This window comes from Lagopus muta, chromosome 3 (genome assembly GCF_023343835.1).
Source record: "Lagopus muta isolate bLagMut1 chromosome 3, bLagMut1 primary, whole genome shotgun sequence".
NCBI classification, from domain to species: Eukaryota; Metazoa; Chordata; class Aves; order Galliformes; family Phasianidae; genus Lagopus; species Lagopus muta.
This window is the reverse complement of record NC_064435.1, coordinates 36,029,285-36,043,267: the sequence shown is the minus strand read 5'-3', so window position 1 is coordinate 36,043,267 and position 13,983 is coordinate 36,029,285. Positions and strand designations below refer to the sequence as shown.

General features: G+C 41.8%; 1 protein-coding gene across 1 annotated transcript in view; it reads left to right on the top strand.

The window, feature by feature from the left end:
• The window catches only part of CLVS1 (clavesin 1), a 97,623-nt gene that overhangs the window by 11,038 nt on the left and 72,602 nt on the right, over positions 1-13,983 (top strand). The window lies entirely within an intron of this gene.

Here is a 13,983-nt window from a genome sequence, read left to right as displayed (position 1 = left end):
TTGCATTTATGCTACAGAAACTACTAGAGATCAGTACATGCGTGTCTGCATTCCTTGTTTTCTGAGAAAATCTTTCATCTCCTTGAGCAAAAAAGTGTTCAGAAGTGGTTCTAATTTTCTTTTTATGCACAGATACAGTAAAAAGATGTACAGAAATATAGTCTTGCATGAAGAAAAATATTTGGTGAAATCCAGATATAAAGCTGGTGATAGATAAGAGTCTTACTGAGTACAATGGGGCCAGAGTTTATCTCCTGACTTTCTGAACCATGAACGTCACTTCATTCCAACCATAGCACCCTTCCTTTAGCAATTGGGCTAGAAAGAAAGATCAATAAGTAGGTATCTTGCAGTAATAGAAAGCATCAGTTTTATTGGACAGTTTTGTGATTCTGCTGGTTGCATTAAGGGATTTAGGTATTACATAGAGCTGGGTTCAGATCTGTGATTTCTCAACAGAATGAATCCATATGATTAATCTCATGCGTCAGAACCTGTCCTAGGAAAGTTGAGAATGCTGTTGTCTTCCAAGCAACTTCCAGCTGCTTGTACTGTGTTAATTTAAAGGGACCACCATGTTTTCAAATTAATGTCCTAAATATGTCATCTTTTAACCTACTTTTGAATTCACTGAGAATACTGCTGCATTTTTGGGAAGTTGCTCTCAGGCAACAAGATAATACCTTATCTCCTCTACAGTAATGGTCTTGTGTTCAATTTGACCATGGTATAACAGCTAAGCTCCTTTTCCTCGAGGGAGATCATTGTATTGTTCACAGGGTAAGAAAATACTTGTGGGAAGTCAACACAACAAAGATAATGTTCTGTAAAGTACCACACTAGTTTAACAATTTGCAGTATATTCGTGCTGCCAAAGGTTAAACGGATAGAATTTATGTTCTCTCAGAATTAGAAATATTTTCCAGGCTGTTTATATTCTGCATCATTCTTCTGTACACATCCTATCATCTTAGCACTGTTGCTTATGTGCAGATGAAGTGATTACAAACTTTTGTTGAGAATACATCATGTGGTAACACAATGTCACGTTTCTCTTTGGTAGTTCTCTCCTTTTAGATACAAAATCACCAGTTTTCTTATCTACTTAGTCACATCATGAGCTCATGTTCAGCTCAAATTTGCTCCAAGTCACTGTTTCCCAAAATAAAAAAAAGACTGGTAAATGTGTCATACATTCTCATCTACAATGGGGGCACAGTCTAGCATGTGATTCACACTCTTCTGCAGAGCTAAACTTGTTCTCCTCCTTGATTATTGTTGCATGTTTTTTGTGACATCCACAAAGTTCACTAGCAAAAAATTCATTTTTGCTTCTACATCGCTGAAAAAATTAGTGGTTATTGTTTTGACTATAACCTCCTCGATGGCTAGGAAAAAAACACTAGGATTGATGATTCTTATGCATAGACCACTACCTGCAACCTACCATTATGCCAGGCTTTCTTTCATTTAGCATGTGCTGCATTGGTTTTGTATTGCTCCTTTTTTTTTTTTAAGAAAGATTTCTCAAAGACAATGTCTTCACTTTCTCTCTAAGACCCACATAGTAACTTCTGCATCTGTTCTTTCATGTTAAAATATGTTACAGAATGAAAGACTTCAGTGATGTAGAATAAATGAAAATTATCAGATGGATAGAAATGAAAGATCAGATTAATTTCACTTTGAGGGAGAGGAAAAATGTTGAGATGTGTTACTGTATATGAGTGAATCCTTGCAGGGGAGGACCATCATTCACTTTGTTCAGAGGTGCAAAATAATCTAACTGCAAGGTGTGAACTCACCCAGAACTCATTTACACTTCACATATATCATGTCTTACAGATAAAGCTATTTGTAAATAGAAATCATGAAGTATTAAAGATAGGTATATAAGTCAAATCAGAAACTTGTTTGATGGACTAGCTTGCAATATGAAAATTCAGTTTGTAAAACAAGTACATATGTACATGCATGTAGATTTGATGGGACTTGAACAAGAATTTCTCATAAATGCATATGCCATGTTCCAGATTATAAATGTTCCTCCTCACAGCTTCTCATTTCTTCAGTCTCACCAAAACTAAGTCCTCACCCCCATGATGCACCTTGTGTAAAACTGAACCTTTTAAAGAAGCCAGATAAAAACATGTTTTCATCTGTTAGATTGAGGAAACGCTTCTCTAGCAACCACAACTGTTCCTAGGTTGGCTGCTGCCATTTGGTATACCTTGCTCACACACCTGAGAAATGGTGGCTTTAGGTGAACAATTCAGCAGCAGACATTCATTGATATTCCAAGTAAAGATATTTCCTTCAAGGTTTTTCAGACAGAGTAAAATTTAGTTTTGTATAAAGAGCCAGTGTGAGGGCTATCTCTATTCATGATATGAGTTATATATTGACCCTTTGCAAGTAGTGCCTTGGGGCAAATGGCCGGAAGAGTGCCCACTGTCTTTTACAGAAAATGGTAATTAATTCTTTTTTTTCGTAGCTGGACTGTCAAGTCTTAGATGCTGTCAAATAGCTTCGAATATTCTGTATGGAAGCCAGAAGGGAAAATTGCTTTGTTTATAGCATACATTTCCAAGTCAGCTGCTAGGCATAAATTCTGTTTTATTAACCAAGAAGTCCCAAATGCAAGATACCTACCATTCTGTAGAAAAGTGTATTGAGATAGGCTGAAGGGCAAGGAAATATTCTGACATAGTGGTAAACCAACAGCTATAAATATTTTAGAGGATTATGACAGAAAAGATGACATCCTTGTTGAGAATGTTCATAAATGGTGTAGCTGCAAGGACATTATCATCAGCAGATCCTGTTTGAATGAATGAATGTCTCTGAGGCTGATCATTCCAATATATTTCAAGGATAATCTCAGGTAGTTACTAGAATATGATGGAATAAACATCTTTTAAGACTGATTTATGGTCACAGACAAACTGTGGCAATAACTCAGCCTCATAGCTGTTTATTATGAGAGATTGCTGCTGAAATATGATCAGCCCTAACACCAGAATAACTTTTACATAGCATGTTTTTGTGTTTGGTTAGGGGATGCTGATTTTGTATTGTGAGATGCTTACACTAATGCAATCTGAGGTCATCATTCAAATGTCACAGTGACCAACAAATTGCCTGGAAATGCAATATATTAAAAATAATTCATGTTACATTACTACGTTACTAAGCTTGTCTGAAATGGTAGCAGAATTTGGGGTAATAGAGAAAGGAGTTCTAAGCAGAATACTAATTTCAAGGAGCAATGAATGCACAAATTAAACGCTGTACAAAGTAGAACACGACAAGCTCTGCCATGAAATGTTTTAATTTACTCAAAGTCAGAAACTTAATTCAGTTAGTACAGTTCATTGTAGAAGCTGAGTTTGGGAAAGCAGTTTGTAGCCTGGGTGAGAGACAGAAGGATGACATACAAAAATGACAGTCCTGGATAGGGCTAAGAAGGAAATCAAAGAAGAGAGAGAAAATGTCTTAAAAAGGAAGAAAAACAACAGCTGGGAAAGTTACAAGACATATGCTGAAGAACAAGACAAGCCTGACTGAAAGGAATAAAACCAGTGGAATGAGTTAGGGCAATCTGACACAAACTGAGAAGAGAGAACTGTGAATGGTGTGGGGATGAGGACTGATTGAAGAGCACTGGTTCCAGCGAGTGATTCAGACAATTGTAGATAGTCTAAGGGATAACAAAAGGAAATGAAGCACCAGCTGGAAGATTGCTCTGTGCCACTTCCTTCTACAAAGAAAACCAACCTAATCCCCCAGCTTTATAAGCCACAGAAGACAGATGATTAAGAAATAATACACACAAACACACATACAACAAAAATGTGCATACAAACAATTCTCTGTTCCCTGGCTATCTGAGAAGAATAAAATTTTGTGTGTGGGTTTATGCCTGGGTGGCAGAAAAGAGAAACTTCAGACAGTTGTGATAGGGAGGATTCTGGATACCTTGTCTCTAGAAAATGACTCATGTTGCTGTGTGAGCCATATATGTCATCCATACAGCTTTCTCCAGATAATGATTTATTTTAGCTTCTTTCCTATGAACTCAGAGCCCCTGTATCAATTGCATTTTACATTAAAATAATCACTTTTTTTCACCACAACCTCGTAGGTACCAAGCAAGCATCTTACACTTTCAGCAGCTTCAATGCAGCCCTGGGGATGCTTGGGAATTGCTGATGCTAGTCTGTGCAACTCTAGAGGAATTACAGTGGATAACATGAATTCAGTCAGGATGTGCATGAGGGTATGGGGCTGTAGGGAATGCTGAGCAGTACATGAGGGTAAATCTTGCCCCACCACCACATTTGCCATGTTTAAGGTTTTTGTCTGCCTTGGAGGATGTGGAAGATGTCAGATCCTGAAGCTGCATTGGTATGTGTGCCCTGCTCATGCTTAGTTGGGACACTCTCGATTATTTCATGAAATAAGTGCCTGCCACAGGCACCTAAAAATCTAACAGACTGAAGAAAAGTGGAGACTGAGATGAAAGATGCAGGATATTAAATCACAGAATCATAGAACAGTATAAGCACAGATTATCCTGAGTTGGAAAATTCCCACAATGATCCTTGAGTCCAACTCAGGGCTCCAAACAGAACCACCCAAAATTCAAGCCCTCTGTCTGAGAGCATTATTCAAACATTCCTTGAACTCTGGCAGTTTGCAGCAATGACCACTGCCCTTTGGAGCTCAGTGCAGTGCCCAGCCACTCTCTGGTGAGGAACCTTTTCTTGATATCCAACCTGGCCCTCTCCTGACTCAGCTCTATGTCATTCTCTCAGGTTAAATGGATTAAAGCCATTCCGATAAATCAGCTAAAAACTCTAATTGCTAAAACTCTTCAGTGCAAGATATTTTGCTTCTTTTGACATGGTTAAGCTGATAAAGTGGATGGAGTGGTATAATTAATCTGCCAGGACAGGAGGCATGATGGCTAAAGAAAAGAAAATGGAATCATTCCATGAGGAAAATGAAAGTCTTGTCTTCAATTCTGCTTGAACTCACTCACACAGTTGCTGATTTTAATAAGTGCAACAACTATAGAGAAAATAAAGCGCTGCTATACCTTGCTCCCAGGCCATGATACTTGAAGCTCTGGAAACATCTTGAAGTTTCCATGTGTTGTGGGTGACAGAGGGCAGAAGAAGCTAGTTAGTCTCCTGCTGAAACTATTTTCTCTGTAACTGCCTATTTTCTGTTCATGCTGAGCAAACTTGCATCAACAAAAACTCATTTTTAAGAGAAAGGTAAAATGTAAGTATCTTTTTTCAGAACTTTTTCTCAAAAGATGCAATTGCTTTTTCACTACAAACATGCAGTGGACAACAGGTCTGTGTACACATTAACATATAGGGTGCCAGTTATCTTGCATTCATGTGGTTTAAATCACAGCATCAAGCAGTGTTACATTGCTACAGAGATCAACAACAATCTATTTGAAAAATGGATGTGGGTAAAATGCATAATAATCCATGAACATCTTCAGAGAACTGAAATTCAGGATTTGAATGAAATTAGAAAATTCTATACTATTGATTTATATGTCATCCTAAGTAAAACTGTTTATTTAAAATTTTTTTTCTTTGAATTTTAACATTAACTTGATTTTATGAAATACCAAGATGTAATGAAAAATAATTCCTTGATGTCCATGGCAGAAGTTCAGTGGTGGCAAGTGAAAGAGCTGCTATGTTTTTGAAGAAACAAGTGAAGTTAAAATACATGCACAGCTACATGTGGACGAGAGGGAATGGCCTGCAGTTGCACCTGGGGAGATTCAGGTTGGACATTAAGAAATACTACTTTTCCTAAAGAGTGGTCAGGCAGTGGAAAGGGCTGCCCAGGGAGGTGGTGAAGTCACCAAACTTGGAAGTGTTCAAGGAACATTTAGATGTTGTGTTGAGGGACAAGGTTTAGTGAGAACTATTGGAGATTGTTTGATGGTTGGACTGGATGATCTTGTAGATCTTTTCCAACCTTGGTGATTCTATGATTCTATGTGCATTCACTTCCTTTCAGAGCATGTTTTATAAAACTCATTTTTTTTAAGTTCATCATAACATGGAAGATTAACATTAAAAAAAAAAAACAACAAAAAAGCATGTCAGATGTAGACTGTGTTAAAGGCCAGCAAGCCTTCTAAGACATCAGACATACCTGTTGTTACTAGTTTAATTGTGGCTCTACTGAGATCTCTCACCTCTTGGTTTGTTAAAAAAGGTGTCCATGGTCAATTGATGGAGATAATACTGACTACACAGGAAAAGATTTTGAGGGAAATTTTGGACTACAAATGGAACAGTTCAGCAAGGTAATGCCACTGAGAAAGAAGTTTATTAGCTGGAAAGCTGTCTGCAGGACACCAGCAGCCATTCAACATTACTCCCCTCAACAGAACTGCAATCAAAGTACTGGCACAATGTGCAATAAGAGCTAAACCAGGAAATGAATAATAGAACAAGAAATCTGGAAAATAGGACAATGTAGGAACAGCTAAAGGCAGTGAGAAGAAATGGGATGAAATATTCCCTTTATAAATAAACATTTACCTTAGTGAAAGGTGGTAGTGGCAAGCTATTGACCATCTCATTAGGAATGCAGAACAAAAGCAAATTAAGTAATCTTCAGAAAACCAGAACAAGATCTCTGAAGATTAGCAAACATTGTGCGGTGATTAAAATGCTTCAGGACTTGAATAAGTAATTGAGGCAGCCTGTGAACTTTTTATTACTGGATTTTTTACTGAAGAAGTCAGACAAATCCAGACTATTTCTGATGACGCATTGTAGGACATGTACGAGATGCTGTCAGGTCACTTTTTATCCCTTATTTCTAGGATTAATTTGCCTTTGGAAAAAGCCTCTGAAGAGGATAAACTCTGAAGACACTTTAAGCTATCTTGCAGTTTAAGAACATAAAGATTATATCAGTAAGCTGTAGTATATAAAGTACAATGGTCTATCATATATAAAAGATGTTGTGTAAAAGCAATTTTTCCCTTCTGTGATTCTGAGTACATGCTCGGTGTTTTATGCCTCTGTTATACTTGAAAATGGATGTTTTTGTTGTTTAATAATGTTCCAGTGTCAACGTTTCTTATGACGGAGCTGTGCCTCCCATTCTTGGTACACTATAGGAAACAGAATGGCTGCAAAGCTCCAGCTGTATATGTTGGAGTCCTCTTGCTGGATTAGAAACTGTTTGAAATCACTAAGTAATGTGAGTATTCTACTTCTGTGTAAAGGTTGCTGTGCCTATATCTTTATGTACAGGTTGCTGTGCCTATATCTAGAAATAGTCATCCAATAGGGGTTTCCTGTCATGACTGCAGTAGAAGAAGTTCTAAGAATTAAGGAATCAGTAAGTAGTCTGCCAGGAAGAACGTGCAGATGAGGTTAGGGAGACTGGGACTTTCATATGACTGTTTTACTTTTGAAGGTACTGGGATTTTCCATGGGCATTTCTGAAGAACTGAGTTTGGCTGTTGCATGAAACATTTCGTGCAGCCATTGTGATGGCTACATGTTCATGGATAGGATGCTCCAGCCAACATAAGAACCCCACGGCCTGTTCTGTTGGCTGCCACTGAGCAGCACAAAGAGAATTTTCAGAGCTTTTTTCTGGACCTACTGCATTCCTACAGCCAAACACACTTAACTACTGCAGAACTGCCTTCATCATAACTGTGAACTACACTGGGGAATGTTTCTAGCATAGATGAGTACGTAGTCTCTGAGATCTTAAATATGCCTCTTGAATACTTCCGGAACTAACGCAACAGAAATACTTTCAGACCTACCGCATCAGAAATGCTTTCTTAATGGAGTGGGTTTGAACTTTAAGGAGTTTAATATGCTGTCTCAGTCAACTATACCAGAACCAGTGAGAGACAAGATTTGAATAGCAAAGGTTAAATTAACATAGAAGGTAACCTACAGACAATTGTGATAAAATGCAAGCAGTTACATGCACAGACTTTTAATATAGCTGCACTAAAGCTCTTGTTTGGTCATCACGCACCATGGCTGTTGAGCTGGGTGAGTGCTTATGGCATGATGTATTTAAAAAGAAATTGAATTACTACTGGTCAATTTGTGCTCACTTGCAACCAAATCAGTCTTGCATGTGAACTTGTGCATTTTTTTTTGCTGTCAGGTCCTTAGAAAATCACAGAATCACAGAATCACAGAATCACCCGGGTTGGAAGGGACCCCAAGGATCATGTAGTTCCAACCCCCCTGCCTAGCAGGGCCACCAACATACATATTCAGATCAGGTTGCCCAGGACCCCGTCCAACCTGGCCTTAAACACGTCCAAGGACGGGGCATCCACAACCTCCCTGGGCAGCCCGTTCCAGGGCCTAACCACTCTCCTAGTAAAGAACTTCCCCCTAACATCTAACCTAAATCTTCCCTCCTTCAACTTAAAACCATTTCCCCTAGTCCTGCTATTGTCAGCCCTTTTGAAGAGTTTACTCCCCTCCTGGGTGTAGGTTCCCTTCAGGTATTGATAGGCTGCAATGAGGTCACCCCGCAGCCTTCTCTTCTCCAGGCTGAACAAGCCCAACTCCCTCAGCCTGTCCTCATAGGGGAGGTGCTCCAGCCCCTTGATCATCTTAGTCGCCCTCCTCTGGACCCTTTCCAAAATCTCTATGTCTTTCTTGTACTGAGGGCTCCACACCTGGACACAGTACTCCAGATGGGGCCTCACAAGAGCCGTGTAGAGAGGGACAATCACCTCCCTGTCCCTGCTGGCCACCCCTCTCCTGATGGAGCCCAGGATCCCATTTGCCTTTTGAGCTGCCAGAGCGCACTGCTGGCTCATATTCAGTCTCTCGTCCATCAGGACCCCCAGGTCCTTCTCTGCCGAGCTGCTCTCAAGGACCACTCCTCCCAGCCTGTACAGGTGCCTGGGGTTCTTCCGGCCCAAATGCAAAACCTTGCACTTTGCCGTGTTGAACCTCATCAGGTTCACCCGAGCCCAGCCCTCCAGCCTGTCGAGGTCCCTCTGAATGGCATCCCTTCCTTCCACCGTATCAACCGCACCACTCAGCTTGGTGTCGTCAGCAAACTTGCTGAGGGTGCACTCAATTCCCTCATCGATGTCATTAATAAAGATGTTAAAGAGCACCGGTCCCAAGACAGACCCTTGGGGGACACCACTTGTTACCGGCCTCCACCTGGACATAGAGCCATTGACCACCACCCTCTGTCTGCGGCCTTTCAACCAATTGCTTATCCATCGGGTCGTCCACCCATCAAATCCACTTCCCTCCAATTTGGAGATGAGGATGTGGTGGGGGACCATGTCAAAGGCCTTGCTCAGGTCCAGGTAAATGACATCGGTCGCCTTCCCTTCGTCCACCAATGCCGTCACTCCATCATAGAAGGCCACAAGATTAGTTAGGCATGACCTTCCTTTGGTGAAGCCGTGCTGGCTGTCTCGGATCACATGCTCATTCTTTATGTGACCGAGCATGTTGTCCAGGAGGATCTGTTCCATGATCTTCCCAGGCACGGAGGTGAGACTCACCGGCCTGTAGTTCCCCGGGTCCTCCCTGCTCCCCTTCTTGTATATGGGAGTGACGTGACCCTTCCTCCAGTCGTCCGGGACCTCACCTGACAGCCACGACTTCTCAAATATGATGGAGAGCGGCTCGGCAACCACCTCAGCCAGCTCCTTCAGGACCCTGGGATGCACGCCATCCGGCCCCATAGACTTGTATTCATTCAGTCTAAGGAGGCACTCTCGGACTTGCTCTGCCCTTACAGTGGGGAGGGATTTACCTCCTTGGTCCCCACATAGAGGTTTGGGGATGCAGGGTTCAGGGACGTGAAAAAGACTAGAATCCTGGCCACCAGTGAAGACCGAGGTGAAGAACTCATTCAGCACCTCGGCTTTCTCTTCATCTGTTGAAGCCAGTTCTCCTTTTAATTTTACCAAAGTAGGTACGCCCGTTTTGGCCTGTCTCTTCTGGGCAATGTACCTGTAGAAGGTTTTCTTATTGTTTTTCACGTCCCTTGCCAAGTTCAGTTCTGCCTGCGCCTTGGCTTCCCTGATCCCACGTCTGCAAGTCCGGACGGCATTCCTGTACTCTTCCCAGGTGACACAGCCTTGTTTCCAGAGCTTGTACACCCCTTTCTTCGCCCTCAGTTCTCTCAGCAGGTCCTTGCTGAGCCATGCCGGTTTCCTACCTCGCCTGCCCACTTTCTTATTCAGCGGAATGGAGACCTCTTGTGCTTCCAGGAGGGCCTCTTTGAAGAGCCGCCAGCTCTCCTCAACATCCTTGTCTTTGAGGGCAGCGCGCCAGGGGATCTTGGCCAGCAATCCATTGAGTAGCTTGAAGTCTGCTCTTCTGAAGTTCAGTGTCCTGGTCCTGCTCTTTGCCAGGCCCACATCGCTTGAGATCACAAACTCAACCAGGGCGTGGTCGCTGGAGCCCAGGCAGCCTCCAACCTTGACGCCTTTGATGATCTCCTCAGCGTTGGTGAGCAGCAGGTCCAGCAACGCTTCACCTCTGGTCGGTCTGTCCAATACCTGAACCAGAAAGCTATCATCAATGGATTCCAAGAGCCTTCTGGAGCTCTTGCAGCTCGCCAATCAACACAGATCAACACAGAGAAGAGAAAAGCAGCACTGACTTCCTTCCTTAAATGAAGAAGGGATCTCCCTGAGGGCTGGAAACAGTGGGGAACCACAGGGACTCAGGTCAGGGCCTGGCTGCTCATCCAGTCCCACTGCCCCACCAGGAACTGGGCATTAGGCATCTCCCTGGGGACAGGACAAGGTTGGATGCAGCTCGGGGAGCTGGTGAAGGAAACTGGGGTCAGATATGTCTTAGAAGGGCTGGGCAGGGCTATAGGGATTGGTCAAAGCCAAGGTCAGGTGGGAAGATAACCTCCAGGTGAGGGTATGGACAATCAGAGTCCATGCCACGCATGGTATGTGACACAGCTCAGGTGAGACCAAGGGTAAGAGGCTGAATTTAAAGCAGCACTTCTAAGACCTCATCCAAATCCCTCTCTGTCAAAGCTCTATCCCATCAGACAGCCTATAGCTGGCTGCATCCCAGTCAAGGAATGCATTCTGGGCCTGATGGAGAGAATTCCAGGGAGGGAAGGTCAAACACCTAATTGGTGACATGGAAGAAATAGCGTTTCCAATGGGTCACACTACTTCCTTAATCGTGATTCCAGAAGGATACAGAAGGAAACTGGAACTAGCTCCAAACTGCAGACAGACTTCAGGTCAGATGCAGCTCTTACACCATGGAGAATAGGACAAACCATTTGGCTGCTTTTTTCTCACTGAAGAAACTCTCCTTCTCCCAATGACATGGTGGAAAATAAATCTTATGGCTACTGCCTAAACTTGGCCAAAGCTGTGTATAAATGTCTCAGTTGCTTCCTTGTGAGCAAGACAGGATAACAGGACAAAAAACAACCAAACAACAACAACAACAACAAAAAAACCATCAGGAGAAATGGAAATAATCATACTAGAAGTCAGCCAAGGCTTCAGGACCAAATCTGCAGTCACTGGTGGTCATTTTTACTAGTCTTATCCTTTCTTTGGTCACTCTCTTATTTGAAGTGCTGAGACAAAATAGGACTTGCTGCAGTCAAAAGTAAGTGAACTGAGTGAATAAGAGCAATTTCAGATGAATTACCTCTTAAATCAGCTCTATTACCACAAAACAGGTGTGATTTATAGTTATGTCCTCCATGGGAATGGGGGACTGGGACAAAAAAGAAATGAAGGACTGTGGCCAGGCAGAGGGGAGGAAGGCTTTCATCAATGCCCTTCTTACGAAAGGGCCCATGTTGCCTTGTTCTTCCAGCAGTGTATTGTGCCATAAAGTTTTTCTTTTCTTTTCTTTTCTTTTCTTTTCTTTTCTTTTCTTTTCTTTTCTTTTCTTTTCTTTTCTTTTCTTTTCTTTTCTTTTCTTTTCTTTTCTTTTCTTTTCTTTTCTTTTCTTTTCTTTTCTTTTCTTTTCTTTTCTTTTCTTTTCTTTTCTTTTCTTTTCTTTTTTCGTTTTTCGTTTTTCGTTTTTCGTTTTTCTTTTTTCTTTTTTCTTTTTTCTTTTTTCTTTCTTTTTTTTTTTCCTGGATGTAAAATGGCCTAATTCATGCCTTTAATCCTACTGTAGGGCCATCAGTAAAACTTGTGCACATGACTAGTTCAGAATAGGTGAATTTAAATACTAATTTCTGACTGTAACTTTCATGAAAATGAGTTAGAAAAATGCATGGTTGACCTATTTATTTTTCCACACAAAACGCGTATATTAAAGGGTTCACACATTCCCAAACAGTGAAAAGACAAACAATTTTTATAATACATGATTCAGCAACAGATATACAAACATATATGTGAGCAATTTCAATGAATTCAACTATGGAAATAAAATGCAGCACTGAGACTATTCATGTTCTTTATATTAGATATTTGCTTGCATACCTCATAGATTAATATACTGCTTCTGCAGAAAAGAAAGCCGAGCATTTACTTGACTGTTCAGCAATGTAGCTAATACTAACATTGCTGGATGTGGCTCTGGGTGGCCTGGTGTAGTGGTTGGTGACCCTGCACATAGCAGGGGGATTGAAAATAGGTGATCATTGTGGTCCTTTTCAACCCAGGCCATTCCATGATTCTGTAATTCTATGACTGCAAAATATCAGCCAAAGCTGAATGAGATGAATAATGGAAGAATGTTGATTTCTGACAGATTAGGGGAAAAAAGAACCAAAAACACAGAGCAACTCAAAGCACTCTACTTTGTGTGTGTATGTGGTTTTTTATTTTGGTTTAGTTTAAAATTGTTCGTTTTTTCTTTTCCAAGCAAAACAAACCACAGCACACTGGGTTCATTTTGCAGAGGCTTCATCACTTGTACTTTGTCTATGATATTGCAGTAGGATTTTTTTAGTTGCGTTTTCGTGAAGTCGAATGATTGGCTAAAGAGATATATGTACTGCAGCTGCCTTAAAACAAATGAATTCTGCTGCTGTTAAGACTGTGATTAGATCTATAAGAATGATTCTTTTCTGACTAATTTTCCACTTCAAAAACTGGGATGTGGTTGGCAAGTCACTCTCCATCATCCTTCAACAGTCTTGCATAAAAAGGAATGTGCTGGTGGATTGGAGACTGGCAAAAATGATGTCCATCTTAAAAAAAAAAAAACGGAAAGATGATCCTGGTAGCTACAAACCTATCAGCCTCACCTCTGTGCCAGGGAAGGTTATGGAACAGATAATCCTGGGAGCCACCATAAGCCAGTTAAAAGTCAATGACGGAATCAGGCCCAGCTGGAAAGCTGCCTGATGGAAAGGGACCTTGGTGTACTGATGGACAGTCGGCTGAATATGAGCCAGCAGTGTGCCCAGGTGGCCAAGAAGGCTGATGGCATCCTGGCTTGTATCAGGAATGGTGAGGTGAGCAGGACTGGGAAGTCATCCTGCCCCCATACTCGGCACTGGTGAGGCCTCACATTGAGTACTGTGTTCAGTTTTGGGCACCTCAGTACAGAAAGGACACTGAGGTGCTGGAGCAGGTCCAAAAAAAAGCAACAAGGTGGTGAAGGGCCTGGAGAATGTGGCCTACGAGCAGAGACTGAAGGAACTGGGGCTGTTCAGTCTGGGGAAAAGGAGGCTGAGGGGAGACCTTACTGCTCTCTTCCAACATCTGAAAGGTGCTTACAGTGAGAGTGGGGTTGGTCTCTTCTCACTGGTGACAGGTGACAGGATGAGGGGAAATGGCCTCAAGTTGCATCAAAGGAGGTTTAGGTTGGATATCAGGAAACACTTCTTTACAGAAAGGGTTGTTAAGCACTGGAATAGGCTCCCCAGGGAGGTGGCTGAGTCACCATCCCAGGATGTGTTTAAAAACCATTTGGATGTGGTTCTCAGGGACATGATTTAGCAGAGGGTTGTTAGGGTAGT